This window comes from Apostichopus japonicus, chromosome 15 (assembly GCF_037975245.1).
Source record: "Apostichopus japonicus isolate 1M-3 chromosome 15, ASM3797524v1, whole genome shotgun sequence".
Lineage (NCBI taxonomy): Eukaryota > Metazoa > Echinodermata > Holothuroidea > Aspidochirotida > Stichopodidae > Apostichopus > Apostichopus japonicus.
Window position 1 is genome coordinate 27854041 of NC_092575.1, and position 11304 is coordinate 27865344.

The 11304-nt window shown below is 38.3% G+C and overlaps 1 long non-coding RNA gene across 1 annotated transcript in view; it reads right to left on the reverse strand.

Annotated features, from left to right (window-relative positions):
* LOC139981242 (uncharacterized) overlaps positions 1-11304 on the reverse strand; it is a 34559-nt gene that overhangs the window by 1112 nt on the left and 22143 nt on the right. The window contains exon 2 of the long non-coding RNA XR_011797818.1: positions 732-821. This is a non-coding gene — a long non-coding RNA (uncharacterized lncRNA). The remainder of the gene's footprint in view (positions 1-731; positions 822-11304) is intronic.

Consider the following 11304-nt stretch of genomic DNA (forward strand, 5'->3'; position numbering starts at 1 on the left):
GTTCCTATGACATACTTAACTTAGATTCCTTAATTCTTACTAATTATCAGCTCAATTTAAGACATGTACACGAATGCATAGTATGAACTCCCCTTGAAACCTAAAATATCTATACGTATTCCAATCGAAGAATGAGACCACATAGGACATGCGTTATATCAATACCGATACATCCCATGTGTCACAGCATCACATTACAGATTATTGAACACACAATTTCCAAAATGACATATTTTCAAAATATGTTTGTATCTCCCGTACATGGATTGTGATTTATTCTGTTGTCAATTATACAAACGTCTTATGCACTAGACAAGGTGACACGACCTTGACCTTACAGGTCACTGATATATTTTGTATCTAATTCGCTGGTCACAATACTACTCCCGTTACGAAATGGAAACATTAAATAGCCTACATGCAAAATGATCTATCAGAACGTTTTATCCAAACTTTCAATATATTATGTTGAAATGCAAATGCATAGACGTTCCGGGTATTTACCACATGGTTGTTATTACTATCATGTTCTCCGACATTGAGAATTGTTAAAGGAGACTACGTTCAAATGTCTCAGTGAACTTTAGTCAAAGTGCTTTGAGGCTGTGTGGTAACGCAATGCGTTATGAAACTTGGATACCATGGACATTATTTGACTTTAATAGACCGTTAACCCTAGTGCTCATCTCCTATATATACTGGGTTAGTGCAAAGCTTTCCATAAGATTCACCTGATGCCCACTGACCAATGGCTGACCCTCGTCATCATTTTGATTGCTGCCACTCGCCATGGAGCCCTTGAAAGTGTCGTGAAAGACTCTCTGTTGAATTGAACGCAGAAAATCTAATAACATAATTTGAATCAAACCCAACACCAATCTCATAATTCATACCGGAAAATAATCTTTTTTCAAATTGGAATAAAAAACTAACAGTCGAGTAAGATTTTTTGAAACACAAGGCTTACATTCACCTGACATATCTAATACAGTATTCGTTTTCGTCTCCTACTTTGAGATTTATTCTGAATTCTAGATGACTCCATGTCGGTAACAAACTGCAGATGTGCTAAAGATCCGAGATGATTGTAAGTTCTCTACTGCAATAGTTTATTATAATGACGAAGAACATGAGAAACTTAAGGGAAATGTGAGTGTCAACTCCGATAGACACAAGAATCATTCTTATTAAGTTTGACCAAGATGTTAACGTTTAGTGTCGAGAATTAACAGTAATAGACCATGGGATGATGTGGATTATCTTCTTGTTTTGTGAATATTTCAGGGCAGGACGAAAACAATGCATTAAAATATATTGTTTTAAAAATGTTACAAGAAACTGAATGCTGTTTTGAGTAAAATCTGCTCAAACGGTTTAAATATGATAAAATGTATGATTATTAGCAACATTCTATTGTCCAATCACATGCCATGTAAGAATAACGACAATCCAATCACAGCGAAGCTCTCATGTAGTAACATTTTATTTACAATCTAGCATATAGCATAGCGCAGTAGGTCTATATGTGTTAATCACCATGGCAGCTACACCACACGCGGAGAACGAATTGTCTCCTAAATTTTGCTGTATGCACGTCGTAACTAATACCAAACAGAGTTTGACACCTTTCAAAATTAAAAGCTGGTCGAAATTCATAGAATGCCAAAGTCGGTGGCTAAACAAAGACTATTTTGAGGGTGAAATTGCCAGGCGAACTACTGTACACAACAGTTTGGCCTGAGCCTAACACAAACGGAGCCTAATGTTATACCCGGTTCTGGTTATCACCGTGAGTGTTACCAGAAATTTGTAACGTACGAAGGTTACAGACAGCAGAAAGCAGGAGAAGAAAATTGCAGACAGATGAAGGTAAGTAGGCCCATGTATAAAATTAGGGATTTGTATGACCCCTATGCTAGCCCAGAGCATACGATATACCTATGCTATCGTACTTAAAACTTGAAGCCTAGGCTAGGCCTAACTAGCCCCAGTGGTTAAGTGAGAGTAACTCCATGTTGACTGCATATTTGCAGTGGAGGGCTGAGTCACAGCTAGTGAAGCAGTGCCCTTTTATCTTGCTGGGAAACAATGGGGGTGGGTAATGCTTAGCCTATCATTGGTTATGATGGAAAAATGCTGAATTTTTCATTGTATTTTTAGTGGAGGACAGAGTGACAGTGATGTTTTGTGATGTCTGACTAAATTAATAATAAAGTTTTTCAAATCGAATGCAGGGCCGAGTGGAATTGAAGAAATGTAAAGTCATATTGTGTACCATGGTTAAAAAAATTATAAGTTCGGAGTTGCAGTTGAACTTCATGAGAATGACTCATCAATAATATAAGGGCCTAGGTAGCTTGATGAACTTAAGTTAGCGAATGTATTTTTTGGTGGAGGGTTCAGTCAATGTGATGAGATGATGTATTATTTTATATAGGTTAATGCGACTCTGCCCCCTGTAAAGTCGCAGTAATGGTTTGTTGTTGGAGTATTTTGGAGTTGTGCCCCTTTGATAATGTTGTCTCATATATTTGGTAGAATTTTATTCATAATTATTCCACTGGTTGTGTGTCATAAGTTAGGGTTTAGCCAGATAGAAAAAAAATGAGCCGAAAACGTCAGCAAGCTAAGCATAGCTTGGTAAAATTGTATGCTATGGTTTTGAAGTGTGCATGGCGCATATTCTGACGGCACCTGGCCGATGAACGTATATTTCTATAGTTTACTAGTTCTGCGAATAGGGCCCGAATGAGCATATTGTCCTGCTTAATAAACCAGCGAGAGCGTAGGGTGGTGATCAGTTGTTATATTTGTGGGATCCAGATATTTATGGATGATCTGATCTGACAAATGACCAATTTAATTTAATAAAGAAGGAATAATTGTTTCCTCCATACACTGCTATACATTGCACAGTAGCAGTAGTGTTGCAAATGAGGGTGGGCACATACCCCTACAAATTTCCCATGCAAAAACCAGGTGCTGCTCCCCCCTAAAAGGTGTCTGACAAAATAATTTGGTTTAGGCAACCCCTGACCACAAGGAACTGGGAGAGTTTAGGCTCACGCCCATTCACACAACCTTTCGGAGTAAAAAGAGATATTGATGTTTTCCACGGTTGAGATCATATGGTTTTAGGATACCATAACATTCATATAGTTTCTCACCCAGGGGAAACAAATGATCAAAACTAGCCCACACGTAGTAAATTACTTCAAAATGCTGACTTCAATACATCACAATGATCTTAAAACCAAGGAGCTACCATGAGTGGGGGTGGGGATGGGGCTGCGTCATAGCCCCAACCTCTTGCCTAGTTGAACATCTGTTTGATTTCACAATTTCTGAAAGTGGTTGTTGGCCTTTTTGTGTACATATGCTCCATAGTGGGTAGTTTACTCTTAGGTTTTAATCATCATGTAGCTTAGGCTGGTAATTACTCCTCGGCTAAAGATACTCAGATGCTAGGAAAGTTAAACATAGGCCTAGAGGTAAAGTCCTACACAATCATTAAGTCCCATAGTGTCTTATGAGGAGTTGAAGTTGGGAGAGTTTGTTGTTCCAGTCATCTCTGGTTGGAAGTGGTGATCTATATGGTATCTGGTTCTAATGGACACCTTACTTAATTTTTCACACAGATGCTGATATCGAGTCTGATTGCGGTAATGAAGGGGAAGCATCAGTACTTTTACAGGCATCAACCAATGGTTCGAAGGTCTTGAGGTCCAGTTTCAAAACTCCACAGCATGATAAACACCGAAAAGATGTGCTCTCGAATGTGTGTCTGATTTGTCAGAAAGATGCATATCTCAAGACTATAACTGGAGCCAGAAGTAAAGTAAAGTTAACGACCTGTGAAAGGAAAGAGGCACACATTTTGCTGGAAGCTGCACGACTCCATGATGATCACAGGATCCTACTGCAGATTGAACACAAAGATTTGGTTGCAATTGAAGTCCGATACCATAACTTTACACATGGTGTCACTGAAAAGAAGTCAACAGCTGAGAAGGAAAGCAAATTTTAACCATCATTCAAAGTTTTTGCAAAGTCAATTGTAACAGCCCGCCTTATTAAAGGCCAGGAAATCCTCCGTCTCAAGACTCTAAATGTGTTGTTTTGTCAAATAGTCAAGAACACACAGGCTCTTGATGCTTCACATTTCACAACACAACGACTGAAGGTTCAGTTGAGGACACTGTTTCATAATCTGGTGTTTGTGAAACCATCAAAGAGGTTTGAAAGTGAAATTGTCTATGCCAAAGATATTAATGTTGTTGAGAGAGTAGCAGAACAATTCCAAACTCCCACTTCAGAATGCAGCACTAATACTTCTGATAAGTTGGATGCACGTACCACAGATGCCACAGCAGATGACCACACTAGACTGAGAACATTGTATCATGCATCACAAGTATAGTGATCGTCTTCTGTACTCCCTCTATCAATTATATTCTGTCTTTCCATTTGTCTACAAAATCTTCTTCAAATTGATGCTACTGTTTACATAAGGGCATTTATGAATTATGCTGAAAAATCTATGATTACTGGATGATGAACTATGAGGGGTGTACCATCATTGATCTTTTCACTATCATGTAAACCCAAGAATTTTGAACTATTAACAAATTTGGTATTTCAAGTTTCTCAATTGGGATTCATTCAGATTGCAGTCATTGGTTTCACCAATGACCATGTAAATTTCAGGAAAAAATAAAGTGCAGTTTCAATACTATGATTGTGGAGTATTTTTAATCAAACCAATATAGGCTATACAAATTCATTTTTTATGTGGGGTGCCCCTTTAATTATTTGAGAAGCTAATTAACCTTCCATCGAGCATGTTCAGAGAAAAACAACTTCTTCCAAAATCAACACCTTCGAAAATACTCAGTTGCCAAATTTAGCTCCTGTCTACAAATTTAATTTTTCATGTGGGGTTCCTCTTTAATTTATTGGGGAGCTAATTAACCTTTGATTGAGCAAGTTTGGAGGGAAGTAACACCCTTTTCAAAATCTGCCCCTTCAAAAGTACTTAGCTGCCAATTTTCAGCTCCTGCCTATAAATTCAATTTTTAATAGGGAGTACTCCTTTAATTAACCAATTAGAGAGCTCATTAACTTTGATTGTGCAAGTTCAGAGAAAAAAAAAATCACTTATTCAAAATGAGCCACTTCAAAAGTACTCTATTGCCCAATTTCAGCTCCTGCCTATAAATTCAACTATTCATGTAGGGTTCTCCTTTAAATAATCAATTAACTTGTGATTGAGCAAGTTTAGAAAAAAACAACACATTTTTTCGAATTCAGCACCTTCGAAAATACTTGCTTGCCAAAATTCAGCTCCTGTCCACAAAATATGCACAGAATTCAAAATCTAAGCATAATTTTGCCTATCATCCCATGGTCTATAAATATTTAGTTTTTCCATAAACATCATTATTATTCAAAATTGCCCAATAGAGCCTGAGGTAGACTTTTAACTTGACTGGCGGACCATTTAGACATATCAGACATTTAATAAAAGAGTACAGAATCAAATAATTTACAAAACACGTAGCCCATAAGTATATCACAAATTACCCATAACCTACTTCGTGCCATCAAGTTCCGGTATCTGAGTACAGTTCTGTTGTTTTTGTAGCAATTTGCCTTAACAAGAATGTTTTAAAACAAAGAAAACACATACCACACAATGTACTGTAACGTCATTTATTTGCGTGGAGCTTGTGGAGCTATGCTCCTGAAATAGCCAACCAAATAATTGTTCCCCAAGGGGCATTGATACTACCATCTCTATCGAGCTACAGGCGATCTTCGCCACATCACAATACATATATACGAGGGTGCATGGGGTCAGACCCGTTTATATTAGGACACGAAGATGATATAAATGTTCACGATGAGTAGTAAAATATAACACAATGTGTAAAAGTGCAGGATACTAATGTTAGTATACAGTGTGATACATCCTGATGTAAAGGTACACAACACTTTTGGATTTTGTCTCCCATTATGATAAATATACACGATAACATACGTTGCGCGTCATTTGGCGTTCCTTTAAGTTCTTTTATCAGTAACGGATTGACGCAATTAACACCGACTTTGTGTATGCTAACGGGTTGCATCGTGGACGGGACTGATAAACAACAGTCCCTGTGTTCAAATGAGTTCGATCACAATCAGATTATAATCAGACTGTGTCCCAGAATTTGTTTTTGAAAATTTAGAAGTCAAATGGTGTATTCGAGGCACATCTAGACTATAAATTTAGGTCTTTATAAGTAAGTTTTTGCTAATAAATACTGTGAGTTTGAAAAAAATCAAAGCGACACTACTGAATGGTTCCAGGCGATTACAGGGCTGCAGGGTGTGCAAAGAACATAAACAACAGAGTTCCTTTTTGAAGCATAATGCAAACATTCATACTGGCTGTGATGATTTACAATTACTATTTGGTAATGAGTCGGACATGCTGCACATTGAGGGTTCGAACATATTTTACGTAGGAAGAACAGCAAGACACATGTAAAGGTGACATGAATGTAATCACCGTAATAGATGTTGACCACCAACCTCCACTGATATGCGTCCAATGTAGTATACATGTTCATACTAAACGTCAGATCTGTCCAAGTTCCCCATCTTGAAATTTATTTACGAGGTTGTGACTATTTTATCATTGTTGACTCCAACAGAATTTTGACCTTCAACATACACAGCAGTGTTCTGGCACTAATTTTGGTTCACCTACAAACCTAATCTGAGGTGAATTCAAGGTTTCCTTCTTGAGATATATTTTTTACATACTTTTGACATATGGACCTCAGCTGAACCCAAATCACATGTGACTTTCACATAGAATACAGATAATAGACGTAGAAGCATCCCCTCTTGAGAAGCACCCCCTCTTTACAATTATTTTGGGACTTTGCGTCTGCTCATCCAAAATTACCTTTGCTGAAAACAATAGAGCACATCTACATAATCAGAGTGCATCAATATGTCAACAACGTTCCAACAAAGTTTCACCATTTGGCCACTACTGACTAGAAGTGTACTCAAAATGATATACCAGCAAACCCTAATAAAAGGATTGTGTAAGGTTTTGGACCCTTAATGATATTCAGATTTACCAGGATAGCCTACTTGCATTCAACATGCTCTACCCAGATACCAAATATGAGACGTGTACCAGCTTTCCTTTCCACATACTGGTTTACATGTGAAGCGATAATAGACACACACCCTAGCATGACTAGGAAGGTTATGATTTCAAAAATTAAAGATACATTCTTTCCTGATAGATAGAGATTTTATTAAACACAGTGACACATTCAATACAGAAATTGGTACTACAACTACTAGCTATTGATTGGTACTACAACTACAAGCTATTGGTACTAAAACTACTAAAATTACTGCTTACTGGATTAATATTGCAGCCTTGCCGGCCAGAAACGAATTTAAAGTGCTGATTTGGCCTAGTGCTGAGTACCTACAGGTTACAATGTTAGTGTTAATGTCGTTCTACTCTTCAGGGACTAGCATATGCCTTAGTGACACTACCACGAACGTTAGACAATCCTGCGCATTACTTTTTTCCATACAGGCGAAATAAGCACAGACTTGCCTTGGAAAGAATGAGTTCGGCTTAAACAAATACAATCTTTTGATTAATCGCACAACGATGCCTTCTCTGTTCAAAGCTTGTGACAGGGTTGTACCTCGAACAACGACGGTTCACAAACCTCTGTCGAGGTCACGTCGGGGTCAAAATTGTGTCAACAGATGAGCGAGAACAATGGTTCCAGGGTCCACCTGTATGGCGGGCCATCAGTCTCAAATCAAGGGAGAGCGACTTATACCGATTTAAATCGACATATACCAGTTTCCTTCGACTTATACCAGTTTCATTCTACATATCATCGATTTAAATCGACATATACCAGTTTACTTCGACATATCATCGATTTATTCTACATATCATCGATTTATTTTACTTATCATCGATTTAAATCGATGATAAGTAAAATAAATCGATGATATGTCGAAGTAAACTGGTATATGTCGATTTAAATCGATGATATGTAGAATGAAACTGGTATATGTCAATTTAAATCGACATATCATCGATTTATTCTACATATCATCGATTTATTTTACTTATCATCGATTTAAATCGATGATAAGTAAAATAATTCGATGATATGTCGAAGGAAACTGGTATATGTCGATTTAAATCGGTATAAGTCGATCTCCCATGATTTGAGACTGATGGCCCGCCATATCACCTGGAACCAAAAAAGGGAGGGGGAGGGAACACTCGTAGAAATGGTGAAATTCACACCGGCTGAATGCAAACATCCCTTGACTGAAACATTTCCCAAACTGAAACATTTCAGAGGTGGGGGCCAGGGGCATATCCCCCTATTGAACACGCCATTGCTAGCATATAGCAAAGAACGTCAACGGCATGGATTTATTATGCTGCTTCTTGCTGTAATGTTACCTTTACATAACTAGTTTACTTTTTAAGAAGTGGTAAATTAGAAAAAAAAGAGAAGTATAAGATGTAAGGCAAGAGCGATGAGAGGAATCAGGGCTGTGGGTGTAAACTGTGGGGTTTAACAATGGGAGTTAAACAGTGATGAGGGTGAAAAGCAGGGACAGGGGATTACATATATTAAAGAAAACCTGTGAAAGTGGATAAGTGGGAAAGTGGATAGAAAATATAATAGACGCTGAGGGATGGAGGAGGAGGAGGAGGGGGGGGGGGGTTAGAAAGGAAAAAGAATTGAGGGCTGAAGTTTAGTCGTTCCCCTTCTTGGATGTTCAGACTACGTGGTTGAATGGAGAGAAGGCGGTGGATCCACAATCGTTCTCTGCTCAGGCGAACTGTATCGGGCGGTTACCTAGAAATCCATTGCTTTGAATTATCTTATCCTAAATAGTGTGGTTAGGAAGGTTAAAATGCGGCCCAATTGGAGTTTCAGTGTTCAAATAGTTAACCGTGGAAATGTGTCTTGAGATACACACACTGAATGCTACAGACTCTGCAAGAAATAAGGTAAATTACATCAGAAGTAACATCAGTGATGCAACCCTTTATTGTGTATGCGCTGGGTGATGTGAAAGGTGAATGAATCTAATTCCGAGATATGGACCCATGCAGACAATGCAAATATAGGAAAGAGAATATTTGAAAGTATCATGCTGTAGAGGATGGAGTAGCCTATGCAGTTAAAGGATGTATAGCGGCACGAACCAGCAAATCCCACAGGCTGCGGAGGTTTATGTATGCAACGGGTGGCTTGTCAGGAATGGCTTTTCTATGTTGAAGAAAATTAGAATTATTAGAGCAAATTCAGTGAAGGTAAAGAGCTTGACTGAAAGTAATACCAGTCTTACAGTGGTGTGGATGGCACCGGTGTTTGTCAATGGGTTATTGCAGAGATCGGTGGGGAGGGTGAATTTTTCGATCCGGATGCTGACATCAAAGAAGTTAGCCAGCTGGAGCCTGTTATCAGAGATACATTTGATGGTGCTGTGGATGAATTGATGTGATCAATGAAACACGAGAGACTCGCCTCATCACTTGTCCAGACAAATAATGTCATCAATATCAGACCACCAGATTAGAGGACGGCCGGTTACAAGAAGAAGCATGCGTTCCTCAAGCCTTGACATTAACAGACAAGCCTATAGCACGGAGCCATCACAATGTGATTAGAGTTAGTGTACCTTTGACACGAGAAATAGATGACGTTATCACAGCAATTGCCGATAGCCTATCCGTAATAGCTATTTCCTGACCATGGGAAGGGTTTACCTAGTGTATCTATTTACAACTCATTATAGAAAATTACTAATTATCCCCGAAATCAGCGTCTAAGTCTTCCCTTATAGGCGCAATCTACACGTTATAATGCTCACTCAAGCCTGTTTGGGCTTGAATGAATAAAATTGCGACGCGACGGGGTCATTTATCGCATTTATAACAAGAAGCTTCGAGACATCATCTACACGTAGTCGACACAAGGAATATATGATTTAATCACTTCAATTGCATATAGACGCTCAGTCATATACATTTATTGACTGTGAAAACGTGAAAACAATTCATAGAATTTAGTTTTAAGAATGCGACAGATTGAAATGCGAATCGAAATATTTTCTACTAGAAAAAGAAAAGAATAAAAAGGGTTGACGGGGATTCGAACCCGCGACCTCGCGCACACAAAACGAGAACCGTACCTTTAAACAAACAGGTCGCTTGCACATAAGCTAACATGGTAGCACAGCCTACGAAGCTTCGACACGTTGGCCTCGAGCCAACAGGTAATAGCGATCGGTTTACCTTTGACACGAGAAATAGATGACGTGCTCACAGCTAATGACTATAGCCTATCCGTAATAGCTATTTATTGACCGTGGAAATGGTTATCATAGTGTATCTATGTACAACTCATTATAGAAATTTACTAATTATCCCCGAAATCAGCGTCTAAGTCGTCCCTTATAGGCGCAATCTACACGTAATAATGCTCACTCGAGCCTTCTTGGGCTTGAAGGAATAAGATTGCGACGCGACGGGGTCATATATCGCTACCAAGCTTCAAGACATCATCTACACGTAATCGACACAAGGAATATATGACTTAATCACTGCTATTGCCTATAGACGCTCGGTAATGCACTCAGCAAATTGTTTACACAGGTTAAGTAAAATTTTACTTGATTTTCATGTCAAATAAGAACACTAAAATATTTAAGTAAACTTTACTTAACCGATGTTTTGTAAAGTTTTACATGATCAGCATGTAACGTAACTACAAAACTATTATGTAAAATTTGTCCAGCGATTTCTATATAGCACCCGTTCAGAAAGCGTTTTACACACGTTTTAGGTTAATTATTTATAGCAGCTTGATACATCTTTTTTTATTAAATCGATCACAACAGCACTGGCACATTTAGGAGACAACAAGAAGGAATGACACACAAATAATTCAGACTATTTGATGAATCCAACCTTTTATTTCAACATCTAAGAAAGTATTCTGTGCATCTACAATCATGCATGAATAGTGAACTACACCCACACTGAAAACTTAAATTGGTCTACCGACTAACCTAACGTTAGTCCATTTGGTGCCTCTACCGACTAACATAGCTCTAGTCAGTTGCTACCGACTAATTTATTCCTTTGTCGGTTGGATTTCGTAGTCGGTCATCTTAGTCCGTCAGCTTAGTCGATCAACAATATCTTAGTCGGTAAATGTATAGTAGTCATTTACA